The 13858-nt window shown below is 40.8% G+C and overlaps 1 protein-coding gene across 1 annotated transcript in view; it reads left to right on the plus strand.

Annotated features, from left to right (window-relative positions):
• Nucleotides 1-313: 313 nt before the first annotated feature.
• LOC121573704 (plastin-3) overlaps nucleotides 314-13858 on the plus strand; it is a 31893-nt gene continuing 18348 nt past the window's right edge. Inside the window, exon 1 of the mRNA XM_041885878.2 lies at nucleotides 314-477. The gene's annotated coding sequence lies outside the window, so the exon portion shown is untranslated. The remainder of the gene's footprint in view (nucleotides 478-13858) is intronic.

Genomic DNA, 13858 nt, shown 5'->3' on the forward strand with positions numbered 1-13858 from the left:
TTTACCGTTTAAGAACAAAACGAAAGCAAACAGAGCAAAACGAGTTTCTATTGGACAAATTCGGGTAGGTCCCTCTACGTTTCGTTCCGTTTGCTTCCTTTTAAGAAACGTATTGCAATAGAATCAGAGTAATGATTATGCTCCTGATCTTTTTTCCACTAATTGGTATTTTGACCAGCAGCCCAATTCTGATATTTTTTTCACTCGTTGGTCTTTTGACCAATCAGATCAGCGCTGATAAAGCTCTGATGTGAAAATATCTGATGTGATTGGTCAAAAGACCAATAAGTGGAAAAAAAATATCAGAATTGGGCTGCCTTTGTAATGAGCAGACTGCCATTCATTTGCGCTGAACACCTAATGGGTCGTTAGTAGGCTATTGCATTCCACCCGCTCGCTTTTCCGTGCATTGCTGGATGAGGGAGGAAGTCACTGGGCTCGAGCTGGACGTTGTGCGTAATTGTGGGGGCATCTGAAGTAAGTTATTCTTAAGAATACAAAATAACACATTACATAATGGTTTGTTGAAACAACTTGTCAAACGTTGCCATTTTTCATCCATTAATTACACGTTTTGTTGCCAGTGTGCATTTCTTTTTCTGCTTGATAGCCATTTAGCTATCAACCCAAGCTAGCTAACTTTACCAGGGGAAATTACTTTGGATGTTGAATAAGTGATTATACGTTAGGATCATTTGGATTTCAATATGCCCCTTAAATTATGTCGGGAAAGGACTGAATACCATTTTGTACCCATTTTACCACACACATTGCACCTGGAGGAACAATCAGTAGCCTAGGTTGATTGCGTCTGCCATGAAAGTTGGTCGCAGCAGTTGAGTTTTCTGCCAACATTACAGGATATTTGGTCAGTATTCTCTCGCTCCTATTAAAGTCCAGGTATGCATGTAGTAGTCTAGTGTACCAGCTTGTCTACTGCGCCCTCACGTGCGGTCTGTTTAAAACTTATTTTTTCTACGTAGCCTGCCCAAATAAGCGTACATACCAACCAGACATGATTGTCAATGTTTTGAATTCCATTGGAAATAAATATTGGCTGCAGTCCTCGCGCTATCACTTTCTCTCTAGGGAATCCCCATCAAAACCGGTTGCAGGTTGATTGCCATCTTTAAATGGAGGTCCAATACAAACGTTGCTCCCTCGATTTAGCTCGAAGGAGTTAGTGAAGCACTTTCTTCTGTGGATTTTATATGGCGGTTGGTAATCAATTTTAAGGTACAAGTGAAGGGTTCCATTCCAAACACAAGACCCACCCTCCTCCACTTATCCTAGCCTTATGCCTTGGGGGAATCCCCGCGGACATCTTGGCCGTTGGTCCAAACAATTTGCAAAGCAAAGGAAGTTGGCAATGCAAGCCCTTCAGCTCTCGTTTGTGATCGCGATTGTACAATTGTTAACTACGGGGCCTGAAGCGCCCCATAATTCAATTCGCGATGATTGTACTTCCGCTAAAAAGTCAGCCAGAACTTAAAACCAACATCAATATGGAGAAGTCAACATTAGTGTAAGTAAAAACGAATGAAATTAAGTTAGAAATTGTGCAATTAATGCACATGACGGCGCAAACATCTCGTAAAAGCGATGTTTTTTTGATTAGCTTTTGGGAACATTACCTAGTGCATACAAGTTTCCCTGACATCACACTTATAATTTTGGATTTACCTGATATCGTCGGATGGCTAGTATTCAATGTCTGCCGATGGTTGTCTTCTAGCCAAGATACGAAATTCAATGATAATTGACTGTAGTGCATATAAAGCACACACAACCGCTACCGGCGGTTCCATGACAACTGAAAACACAACCTTGTGACGAATTTCCGGGCAAGGGCAGGTCCTTTGAATTTTAATCATTCCTCCCTTGCAAGTGTCAACTCATGATACTTCATCAAAGTGTCCTCTTAATTTGAGGGGAGAGGGCGTGTCTTTTATGTGTTTGGAATGCAGCCAAGAACTTTGATCACTTGACGGGTTTACATGACCCACAAGTCAATACAAACTGTAGTCACGTGTCAAACTCCGGTGGTTGCAAAGTGTCAAATTGAATCAACACTGCTGCATTTCAACATGTGAGACAGAATTATGACGCTAGCTTGCAAAAAAAAAGTGTGTGTATATATGACATTGATTTTAGCGTTGGCAAATGGGAATGATGCTCAAATTGGCTTAGTCTCATAGTGAGGTGCCTATAAAACATATTTTGGGGAATTCTGAAATGTATTGGAATAAATGACCAAACTATAAAACTAGCTAGCCAGCTTTGGGTAACTGTAGCTAGCTACCTGACAGGAGTGCTAGTTAGCTTGTGTGGTGTCCAAGACAACAATGCTGATCTATGCTGTGATGATAAGAAGTCCGCTTACACTGTTCTTTGATTTATAAAGGTTTATTTGTATCAAAGATCACAGTATCAATTTACAGACATCTGGAGAACAACGGCCCAATCTGTTGATCTAATATGTTGTCTCTCCCCGTCCTTTGTTCAGAACATGGTATTTATATCCTATGTAACATAATATGGCGTGATTTTAATAAACAAATCCCCGGCCTCTACATAGCAGACTCTCCTCTATTCCAAGAAACCTATGTAGTAATGCTTTCCAGATGTTTCTGCAAGCAGAGCCAAGTTCCTCTAACACACCATTTGCAAACGTCAGCAAAATCATAAACTGTTTAGATACTACATATTTCCCCCCTTCGAGACTAATTAAGTCTCGAAAACAAAAATAATAGGATTATGACAAATACATTTTTTTGTTCTTGAGTAACTTCAGCAATAAACCAAAATTTATGGAGAGTAAACACATGGTTATATAGACACATTTTTGTATGGAGTGTAAATAAATCGTTATGGAGTGTAAGAGCGAAAAACCTGTCTGGCAGCTTTCATTCCAAATATCCATCTATCAATCAAGACAGGAATTCTCTCATGGCCCCTCTGCCCCAGGCGACCACCTAAGTACTCCAGATAAATTTATAAATCTTTATCAATGCATTTTAAGCCATGACGCAATTGAATACACATGAAAACCTCAGCAAACAAAATACAATAAATGTCCACATTCAGGCTGGTCGACCCATCAGACCCTCCTGTGGATTCTCTCTGTCCCTGCCTAGACCCAATATCCCTAAGCTTAAACAAAAACATCTGAGGTACCCAACAACAGAAAACATAATTCTTCAAAACATTAATACAGAAAGAATATAACACAAATTATGTATTACACATGCAAATATGTCTATATATCATTGCAGACACTGGAATGTAGTCCACTACACTTCATCTCCTCAGCAGTGTCGACTTCCAATGAGACGTCGATGATGGAATCTGAACATTTCCACACCTTCCTTGTTCCACTTCCTCCAGTCCATTCATATTGTCCATGTTTGAGTATTTGAATCCCCTCTACACATTCCCATATACTTCTGGAAGAAAAGAAAACACCAACCAGTATCTTTTGCAAAACAACACATGCAAATTAAAACATCAATATCAGCAATAATATAAGAATGATATATAAGATTATATATAAAATGAATCACATCCTTTTGAATCATAAGAAAATACTAAATATCACAATATGTGAAGACGTGAAAAATTAACGGATATTCAAAATGGATATCTATCCATCAATACTCCATCCAGTCCCACTTGTTTATCTCCATCTAGATCAGTAACAGTTAACAACGGCATCTGAGTGTTGTCCCCAGGCATCACAACTCCAACCCATCTCAATATCATAGCCTTCGCAAAGGTCAGAAGCAAAACATCACACACAGCGCTACAAGAGTTGCTACTAAAATCTGAACTATCACTGCTCCCACTGGGCCTAAAATTATGCAACATGAGCTGAGTTGAACTTTCTTTGGTTGATGATTCAACCATTCCTCTGAGTCTGATTGGGCAGCATTCTTGAAATACTTGAGCGTACAATGAAATGGATATTCCGGAAGCCTCGCATCTGGCATGTTTGTCACAATGAATTTCTCCCATATCTTAGCCTGCTTCAAAAAATCTTCACTGAGATTTCCAATCCAGAATACTGAAGAAGAATCCATCTCTGTCATCAACAATTGGTAAACCTTTTCCTTTGGCACTTCTACCAGATAGCCGTCTGGTGTACATTTTATTGTACAGTTCAATTTACACAATGCATCTCTTCCCAACAATGCAATAGGTGTATGTTCTGATACCAGTATGGGTATTGTAATTTTCTGATTTTCATAGCAGAGCTCAATTGGTTCCGTAAGAGGAATCAGCTGTTTCACTCCCTCAAATCCGATTGTCCTAATTAGTTGATTGGACATAGGGAGTGTGTAGCATCTTCAGGCCGGACACAGGTGGTCGTTTGTTTACTTTCACCTCAATTGTTGGATCTTTTTCCGGTCCTGATGCTACCAGCTGACACCCCCCTTTCTGATCTTCTGGGCACCTCTAGAATCCTTGCACCGGGCCCCTATAAGGGTTCACCGGTCCTCCAGATGATCTTGACTGGCCCCTGTATCTTCCTCTGAAATTCCCTCTGGTGTTTCCTCCTGGCCCATTACACTTACGGGCAAAGTGACCAACCTGTCCACAATTATAACACACTTCTGAAGATTGCTGGAAGTATGGCTTAAATTTCCTTCCTCTTCCTAAGCCTTCTCGTCCTCTTCCTCTCCAATTCTGTCTCTGTCCAGAAACTGCCTGTGGATATGAAACGACTGGTACTGCTATTGGTGGCTGGTACAATTGCGGTTGGAACTGGTTCGGTTGAAGCTGTGGCAGTGATTGTTGATTTGGTGCACACTGGTTCTGCATAACCAAAGCTTGTTTCTTCTCCTTCTTATTCTCCACCAGTTGTATTTGATTGAGTTTTCTGAGTTTCTTGGTCCTGTTCTTTCTGGTTGTGTTCCTTTTTCCGGTACAGATCCACTTGATGGGCTATATGATCTGTATAGACACCTTTTGTCATGCTTCCAAGTCCAACCACCTCTGCCAGTTTGCTCCTTACTGGTGAGGGCAGTCCCATCTGTAGTTTAGCTCTCAAAATTGACTGCTCAATTTGACTCACATCTGGATCATTTCCGGTAATATTTCTCTACACTTGATGAACTCTTGACACATAGGCTCTCGGATTTTCTTGTTGTCCTAGTGGATCAATCAGAATGTTGTCAGGATGCACATTTGTTGGAAACGTATCTTTCAGTGCTCTCCACAGCCGATTTCTACTTGCAGCCAACAATTCAGGGTCGTTCACTGCAGTCCCCACATATCTATGAAGTCCAGCTCTCTGAAAAATGTCTTCCATACCTGGAATCCCAAGGAGATTAGCCAAAAGTCTCTTAATGTCTCCTATGGCAGACTGTGTTCCCACTGTAATTTCTTCCAATTTAGAAATCCAAGGATATGCTCCATCTTGAAGAGTAGGCAGCTTCACAAGTATAGCTGACATCGGTATTCTGCAAAGGCTTATACTCCAGGTTCTGTCCTCGAATGATCACTGGCATCATCTTCTTACTGGTGCTCCCTTGTCTTGGCCTTAATGTATACTTCTTCTCCAATTCTTGGGATCCTTTTTTCAGCAGTTTTTTTCTTCTGTATCTTCAGCTTCTTGAGTTGTTCTTCCAGTTGTTACTACTTCTAAATTATTGGCCTTATCCAGGCATGATATGCATCGGTCTATATCTTGTTCTATTTCTTCTGTGCTAGTCATTGTAGGATAAAATCCTCTTGAATATGAAGCACCTTTAATCTCCTAATCTTCATCGCTGTCTCCATCTTTACTTTCATCAGAACTCGAGTCTCTTGTATTCTTCTTCTTCCAACTTCCATCACCCCTTCTTTCTGCTCTGGCCAACCTCCGTCTGATCACAGGGTCATATCCACCCATGATCTCTTCTGAATCACTCTGATCATCAAGGTCCATCCTCCTGAACCTCACTCCACCCTTAGTTTCCAGACATCTCGTTTGGATTCATCTTTATGGTTGTTTCTGCTTGTCCTCTCTCTATTATTCGTTAATCTTCATCTCTGATGCAATAATCACCCTCCTGAATGATCACTGGAAGCTGAGGATAGATGTCCTTAAACTCTACTTCTTCCTCGTAAGGTGGGGGTCTTTTTGCTGAATCCATATGTGAGAAAGGTGTATTGACTTCTGCCATTAGTTTTTCTGTTACCTTCACCTCTTTTGCAATTTTCTCTATACCTGTCTCTTATCTTTTGTATCTTTTATCAGTTTTTGTCCTTCATTTTCAAACAGCTTAAGAACACCCAGCTCTCTTTTCTTTACGTTGTTCCCCTTTTTACCCCTTCTTTTGATCTGCCTTATACGTGGATACAAGCACTTGCATTATCTTGACGACGTCTGGGTTAAGAGTCCCTTCCACTGGCCATGGTTGTTCAATGACAGGCCAACGTTTATTCAATTTTCCAGACAACCTTGCAATACCATTAACTAGAGGATTACTATTTTGTACTATATCAACAGGAGTAATTACTTTTGTAGTTTTGATGTCCTTTTTCCCCATTGTAACGACTCTTTTGTCTCTCCTTTTTATTTATTTTAATTTTTTTAAATTTAAAATTAATCTATCAATTTATTTTATTTTACCAAATTATTGATTAGTGGCAATCTTACCACATCCGGTCAGGAAAAGTAAAGGAAAGTAGTTAACTTCAGAGCAATCCAAAAAGAATAAACACCTCTAATCCTGCAACACTACAGTACTCACAAACCAATTGCTTAATAAGCACCCAATTACCTTAATTTTACAGAATAATGTCAGAGCTGGATTTCCAACACAACTCTAATCAAAACAACTCATTCACAAAAACCCTAATGTGGAATTATCAATTACATCAATTCATCAGTCTGTTGCCAAGTTCCTGTGAAATGGTCACAACATAAAATATTCTATGCATACACAATGTATCGATTATATCCTGTAAGGGAGAGTGGGTTTTGTGGATAGAACAGTACTGGCCTTAGTTGGACTTGATCCGTTGCAGCACACCGTGACGCACTTGTCAGCACCTCCTCTCTCTCTCCTCCTTCTTATCGTCTCTCATATCACAGAAGAACAAAGAAACAGACAAGAATTTAGTATTTTATGCATACCTATGTTCACATTCGCGCTAAGAAATAAGCAAACAACTTAACTCAGGAATAGTATAAATGGCTCAAACATTTTATTTAATTATTTTTAATCCATCAACTCTCTCTCATTTATCAATTCAATAGATCTCATCAAATAGTTTCATCATTAAGCAAAAGCCGATTTAACAAACAGAAGACTATTAGTGTCTCTGTCTCTGTCTCTGTCTGTTCTGAGTCTGCGTCTCCCAGCAGCTCAGTGCAGGCAGAGGAGTGGCACATTTTCCCTACGTAACTCTAAACTCATAAAATCCCACGCGTGCGTAGTTCATTCACCAGTGCGATTTCAGAGTGGAGAGAGCTCTCAAGCAGCTCTCCAAGTCTAAACAACAGAGTAGACAGACCCGCTGTCGCTCCACCTCCAACACAGACAAACAGTAACACTTAACAAAACTCACAAACCAACACAGAACACAAATCCTACTTCGAAGTTTCTTCAATATCACTTATTGTAATCTGCAGATTAATAGTTATTTTCTAATCCATTACAAATAATCGTCCTCCCAGGGGCTCATAGTTTTTTAACAAGTATTAAAAGTTCTCTCTAACGGAGACTCATAAGGTTTTAACCATAACTAACATATTTCCTTACAAAAAACTAAAACCCCTGTTGTCATAGCCTTAGTCGACACACAGCTGGAACACATCAGAGACCTTTATTTTAATTTTTTTCTCTCCCACACACACACAGAGACATAGGCTCTCCTTGTCTCACACATACACAGTTTAAACAAGAATGCATCCGTTCATACAATACACTAAGCATGCTACCGTCGCTCCTTATTTATCATTGTACCTTCCTAAATTTGTGCTACCTGAGTTGCAGATTATCCAATGAGAGGTTACTTCGGACATATACTTCGTCAACTATATTCCGAGAGGTAACGTGCAATTGAATGTATATTCTACAATCTCCAGTTCCCAGAACTGACCCGACAGTCAATCTAATGACTCCCAGGATTTATGGCCCATCTTAATGATCGCCTCGTTTGAGGGCTTCCTTAATCAGCGACGTCCTAAAAGTATACTTTTTCCTTATTTCCTGGCCTTATTCCTTCATGCTTTTCCTGGACACTCTCTCACACTTTTTTTCCCAAGCCAAAATATGTGTGCCCAGTGTTAATAATTCCTATATACATTCCCCCCTGTTTGCGTTGTTCCCAACGCAAACAAATTTAGAATTTTAGAACGGATTCCCATCACACAGCAAATAATAACAGCAAAGCGCACACACAAGTCCTTTGACGGTACATCTGAACGCACACACATGCACAAGCACACGAACCAACCAGCGCCCAAAACTGTGAGAAATCTCACCTTATCTGCCTGCGTCTTGAGCGGGAGTCACTTCGCAGCCCATGAATGGAATGCAGAGAAAAGACGTAATTCGTCCCAAATACCTCATCGCCATTTATGTGGTGTCCAAGACAACGATGCTGATCTATGCTGTGATGATAAGAAGTCCGCTTACACTGTACTTTGATTATAAAGGTTTATTTGTATCAAATCACAGTATCAATTTACAGACATCTGGAGAACAACGGCCCAATCTGTTGATCTAATATGTTGTCTCTCCCCGTCCTTTGTTCAGAACATGGTATTTATATCCTATGTAACATAATATGGCGTGATTTTAATAAACCAATCCCCGGCCTCTACATAGCAGACTCTCCTCTATTCCAAGAAACCTATGTAGTAATGCTTTCCAGATGTTTCCGCAAGCAGAGCCAAGTTCCTCTAACACACCATTTGCAAACGTCAGCAAAATCATAAACTGTTTAGATACTACACTTGCTAGGTACACTAATAGCTTTAGATTGGTTGTTTTTAAACTCAACTTCAAGATATCCACCAAGGACTTTGCCTCATCACTCTCCCTCGCTTGGGCAAGGGACGTTTGAGGTACACTCTAATGTGACAATGTAAAAATTAATTCAAGGACTGAGGGTTTAGGGCCGAGGGCTGTCTACTTTGCGTTTGGACTGTAGCCATTATTTCCAGAAATATTACGCCATGATGTGTACTATTTATTTTCTCTCAATGTTTCTGTGAATTTGAGAAATGTAAAAATATCATGCCAATGCATTTTTTTTGTAGTGCTGACTGATGGGGCAGGAATGTCAAAGAAATGAGGATGTCTGTTCCATTACTTTAATGCAATCATACATATCCTCTTTCATGTAGGCATCATTCTCACCCATGGTGGTGTCTTGGTGTGTGGTATACATGGACCAAATAACACTAGCTGCATCAATAATTCAGTCAGTCTGCTGACATTCTTTCCATGCATGCAGGTGTAAAGGACGTCATGCTGCTTGCTTAGTGAGTACCTCTTCCTGCTGATTCGGCACGCATGAACGCGTCTTACCAGTTGGTGCCACTGAAGTTTACAATTCGGTGGTACAAGTGGCGACACTTACATTTACGTCATTTAGCAGACGCTCTTATCCAGAGCGACTTACAACTTCAAGCTGAAGTGTCACCACAAACCCCAGGTGTTACATTCACCCCCTAAAACTTACTCAACAGCGACCCCAGCATTGAGTGCAACTGATCAGTCACTAGCCACCACTGTAAAGGACGTCACATTGTATGCATAGCGACTAAGTACCACTACCTCCTGATTTGGCTCACATGAGGCTTGAACCCAGGACCACTGCCTTGCTAGCAAATGTGACCGTTCCTCCCGAAGCGTCTTACTAGTCGGCGCCACCAAAAAGTTAACAATTCTGCGGTGCAAGTGGTGGCACTTCAGGCTAAGGAGTAAGTTTCACACATCCTCATGTGCTACACAGGATTCCTGTTGCCTCACCTGTGTCAGTGTACTTTGTCAGAGGTAATGCCACACTGGTCACTTGTTTTGTTTGTGACAGCAGTATCATCATGATCTCTTATGCACATGTGAGTTAAAGCCACAATCCTGATGCGTTTCAGCCCAAGTTCACATCATCCACAGCACTTGGTTTTGTATAAAGCTGAGGGATGGGGCCATGGAAATGTAGGCTAACCACTCACATTCATAAACTGAGCTAAGGCTGCAGGGACTGACAGTGCACTGCACATTTCCTATCCCTTTGCTAGTAACACAGCCTCTAATACTGTACATACAATTGTCGAAATGTGTGCATTTTGTGGTGGAGTAAACATATGTTTTACAGTGGGCTTTGACCAGGGGTGGTGCCTCCTCTTGACAATGCTTCGCTCCAATGCATAACTTTGCTTGAAATTTGGTTAAAGTAGAGCAGGGTAGGGCTGCACGATTTGGACTATGTACACTACATGAACAAAAGTATGTGGACACCTTCTCGTCTAACATCGCATTCCAAAATCATGGGCATTAATATGGAGTTGGTCCCCCTTTGCTGCTATAATAGCCTCCACTCTTCTGGGAAGGCTTTCCACTAGATGTTGGGACTTGCTTCCATTCAGCCACAAGCATTAGTGAGGTCGGGCACTGACGTTGGGAGATTAGGCCTGGCTCGCAGTCGGCGTTCCAATTCATCCCAAAGGTGTTGGATGGGGTTGAGGTCAGGGCTATGTGCAGGCCAGTCAATTTCTTCCACACCGATCTCGACAAACCATTTCTGTATGGACCATGCTTTGTGCACAGGGGCATTGTCATGCTGAAACAGAGTGCCTTACCCAAACTGTTACCACAAAGTTGGAAGCACAGAATCGTCTAGAATGTCATTGTATGCTGTAGCGTTAAGATTTCACTTCACTGGAACTGAGGGGCCTAGCCCGAACCATGAAAAACAGCCCCAGACCATTATTCCTCCTCCACCAAACCGTTTTGCATGGGTGACAAATATATTGCAAAAAAGAATTTGGGGCCATATTGTGATTTTGAAACACTCGGGCGAAAACTTGGTAATTCCGTCAGACATTGTTAACCTGTGTCAGGGTAGAGAACATCGTTTCTAAAATAAGACCATATGAATTTAATACATCCTGTGCTAACTGAATACAAAAACCAAATTAAACAGATTTTCAGAGGTGGCACCACCCAGAGTGGTGTGGTGTAAAAAAAAAAAAAATTTTTAGGGGCCTGTAGTTTTTGCCGATCTGCTAACCTAACCAGGTAAAACTCTGGACCTTATACGGTATGACGTGATTCATCTGTTGTAAAAGGTTTTGATATGGGCTATGATGGGACCAGAGTCTTTCTAATCAGGTCACATGGTTTTAGAAACTTCTGGCCTTGGGGGATGAAAACCCTGTCCGATTGCAGCAACCTCGTACTTGTTAATATTAATCATCTTTGAAAGGACTAGGGTGGTTTCCTATACAAAGAGAAAGAAACATGATTGGACAATCAAACTCACAGGACTGAGCTTCCTATATGCAGGTTTACATTGTGTAGTCCTGCTCTATGAAACTGGGCCTACTAAAACATTAACTCATCTGTTTAATTAATTCCAGGTAATACATTTGGATTTAAGTCTAGGTAGCCTAGTCAGCCCGAGTTTGACTATAAACCAAATTTGATTCCATTCACATTTTCTCACAAACGAATGCGCTATAAATACACATCATTACCGCTTCGTTTACCCTGGCCAGAGGGACAGGGTGCATAGTGAGCGAGACTATACAGTTGCTGTTAGTAGCCTACAGTTAGTGCCTTGTTGCAAACCGGATGCATGTTCTGGAATATTTTTATTCTGTACAGGCTTCCTTTTCATTCTGCCAATTAGGCTAGTATTTTGCAGTGGGCTAATGAACAAAAACACTGGAGAATTGGAAAAACATTGCCTAGTCTGATGAATCCCTGTTTCGATACTATTCCCAGAGGCGACCGGAACATTTCCCAGTCCGCGTGATCAAAACGGTCTTGGAGCATAGATTCCGATTGGTCAGACCGAAGTTGAACAGTCCTTACCACGGGTGCTTCCAATTTTTTAAGTTTCTGCCTATAGGCGGGGAGGAGCAGGATGGAGGTGTGATCTGATTTGCCAAAGGGAGGGTGGGGGAGGACCTTGTAGCTAGGGCTGGGAATTGCCAGGGACCTCGATACGATATCACAATACTTAGTGCCATCAGAAAGTATTCATACCCCTCAACCAATTCCACATTTTGTTGTTACAGCCTGAATTCAAAATTGATTAATTCGATTTGTTTTCTCACCCATCTACACGCAATACCCCATAATGACAAAGTGCAAAATCATTTTTAGAAATATTCGCAAATGTCTTAAATACAGAGTCCATTTACATAAATATTCACACCCCTGAGTCAATACTTTGTTGATGCACCTTTGGCAGAGATTACAGCTGTGAGTCTTTCTGGATAAGTCTCTGTGCTTTCCACACCTGGATTGTGCAACATTCTTATTTATTTTTATTATTTTAACTTCTTCAAGCTCTGTCAAATTGGTTGTTGATCATTGCTAGAAAACAATTTTCACGTCTTGCCATAGATTTATGTCAAAACTTTAACTCTGCCACTCTGGAACATTCACTGTCTTCTTGGTAAGCAACTCCAGTGTAGATTTGGCTTTGTGTTAGGTTATTGTGCTGCTGAAAGGTGAATTCATCTCCCAGTGTCTGGTGGAAAGCAGACTGACCCAGGTTGTCCTCTAGGATTTTGCCTGTGCTTGGCTCCATTCTGTTCCTTTTTTTTATCCTTGAAAAACTCCCCAGTCCTTAATGATGACAAGCATACCCATAACATGATGCAGCCACCACTATGCTTGAAAATATGGAGAGTGGTACTCAGTAATGTATTGGCTTGGATTTGCCCCAAACATATCCCTTTGTATTCAGGACAAAAAGTTAACTGCTTTGCCACAGTTTTTGCAGTATTACTTTAGTGCCTTGTTGCAAACTGGATGCATGTTTTGGAGTATTTTTATTCTGTACAGGCCTCCTTCTTTTCACTCTGTCAATTAGGTTAGTATTGTGGAGTAACTACAATGTTGCGGCATCCTCAGTTTTCTCCTATCACAGCCGTTAAACTTTAACCGTTTTTGTCAACATTGGCTTCATGGTGAAATCCCTGAGCGGTTTTCTTCCTCTCCAGCAACTGAGTTAGGAAGGATTCCTGTATCTTTGTAGTATTGATACACCATCCAGTGTAACTTCACTATGCTCAATGGGATACTCAATGTCTTATTTTTAATTTTTTAACCCCGTCTACCAATGGGTGGCCTTTGCGAGGCATTGAAAACCTTCCTGGTCCTTGTGGTTAAATCTGTTTGAAATTCACTGCTCGTTTAAGGGACCTTACAATTACCTGTATGTGTGAAGTACAGAGATGAGGGAGTCATTCAAAATCATGTTAAACACTATTGCGCACACAGTGAGTCCATGCAACTTATTATGTGATTTGTTAAGCAAATGTTTACTCCTGAACTTATTTAGGCTTGCCATAACAAAGAGGTTGAATACTTATTGACTTGAGACATTTCAGCGTTTCATTTTGAAAAATTAATTTGTAAAATGTCGAAAAACATAATTCCCCTGTGTGTCAAATTCGGCCCCTAACACACAATGTGCAAGAACTCAACTGCTTTCAATACTTTCTGAAGGCACTTTTGGTGCCGATTTTTATATGTATTACGATTCAATGTTTCAAAAATTGCTCACCATATGTCTGCTGCTTAGGGACAAGTGAGCCATGAGAAAACAAGTTTAGGTTTTTCATGGAAATAAAAATGCTGAAAACAAACTGCCTCCCTAATTTAAAAACACCGGAGAGCAA

This window comes from Coregonus clupeaformis, chromosome 9, assembly GCF_020615455.1.
Source record: "Coregonus clupeaformis isolate EN_2021a chromosome 9, ASM2061545v1, whole genome shotgun sequence".
NCBI classification, from domain to species: domain Eukaryota; kingdom Metazoa; phylum Chordata; class Actinopteri; order Salmoniformes; family Salmonidae; genus Coregonus; species Coregonus clupeaformis.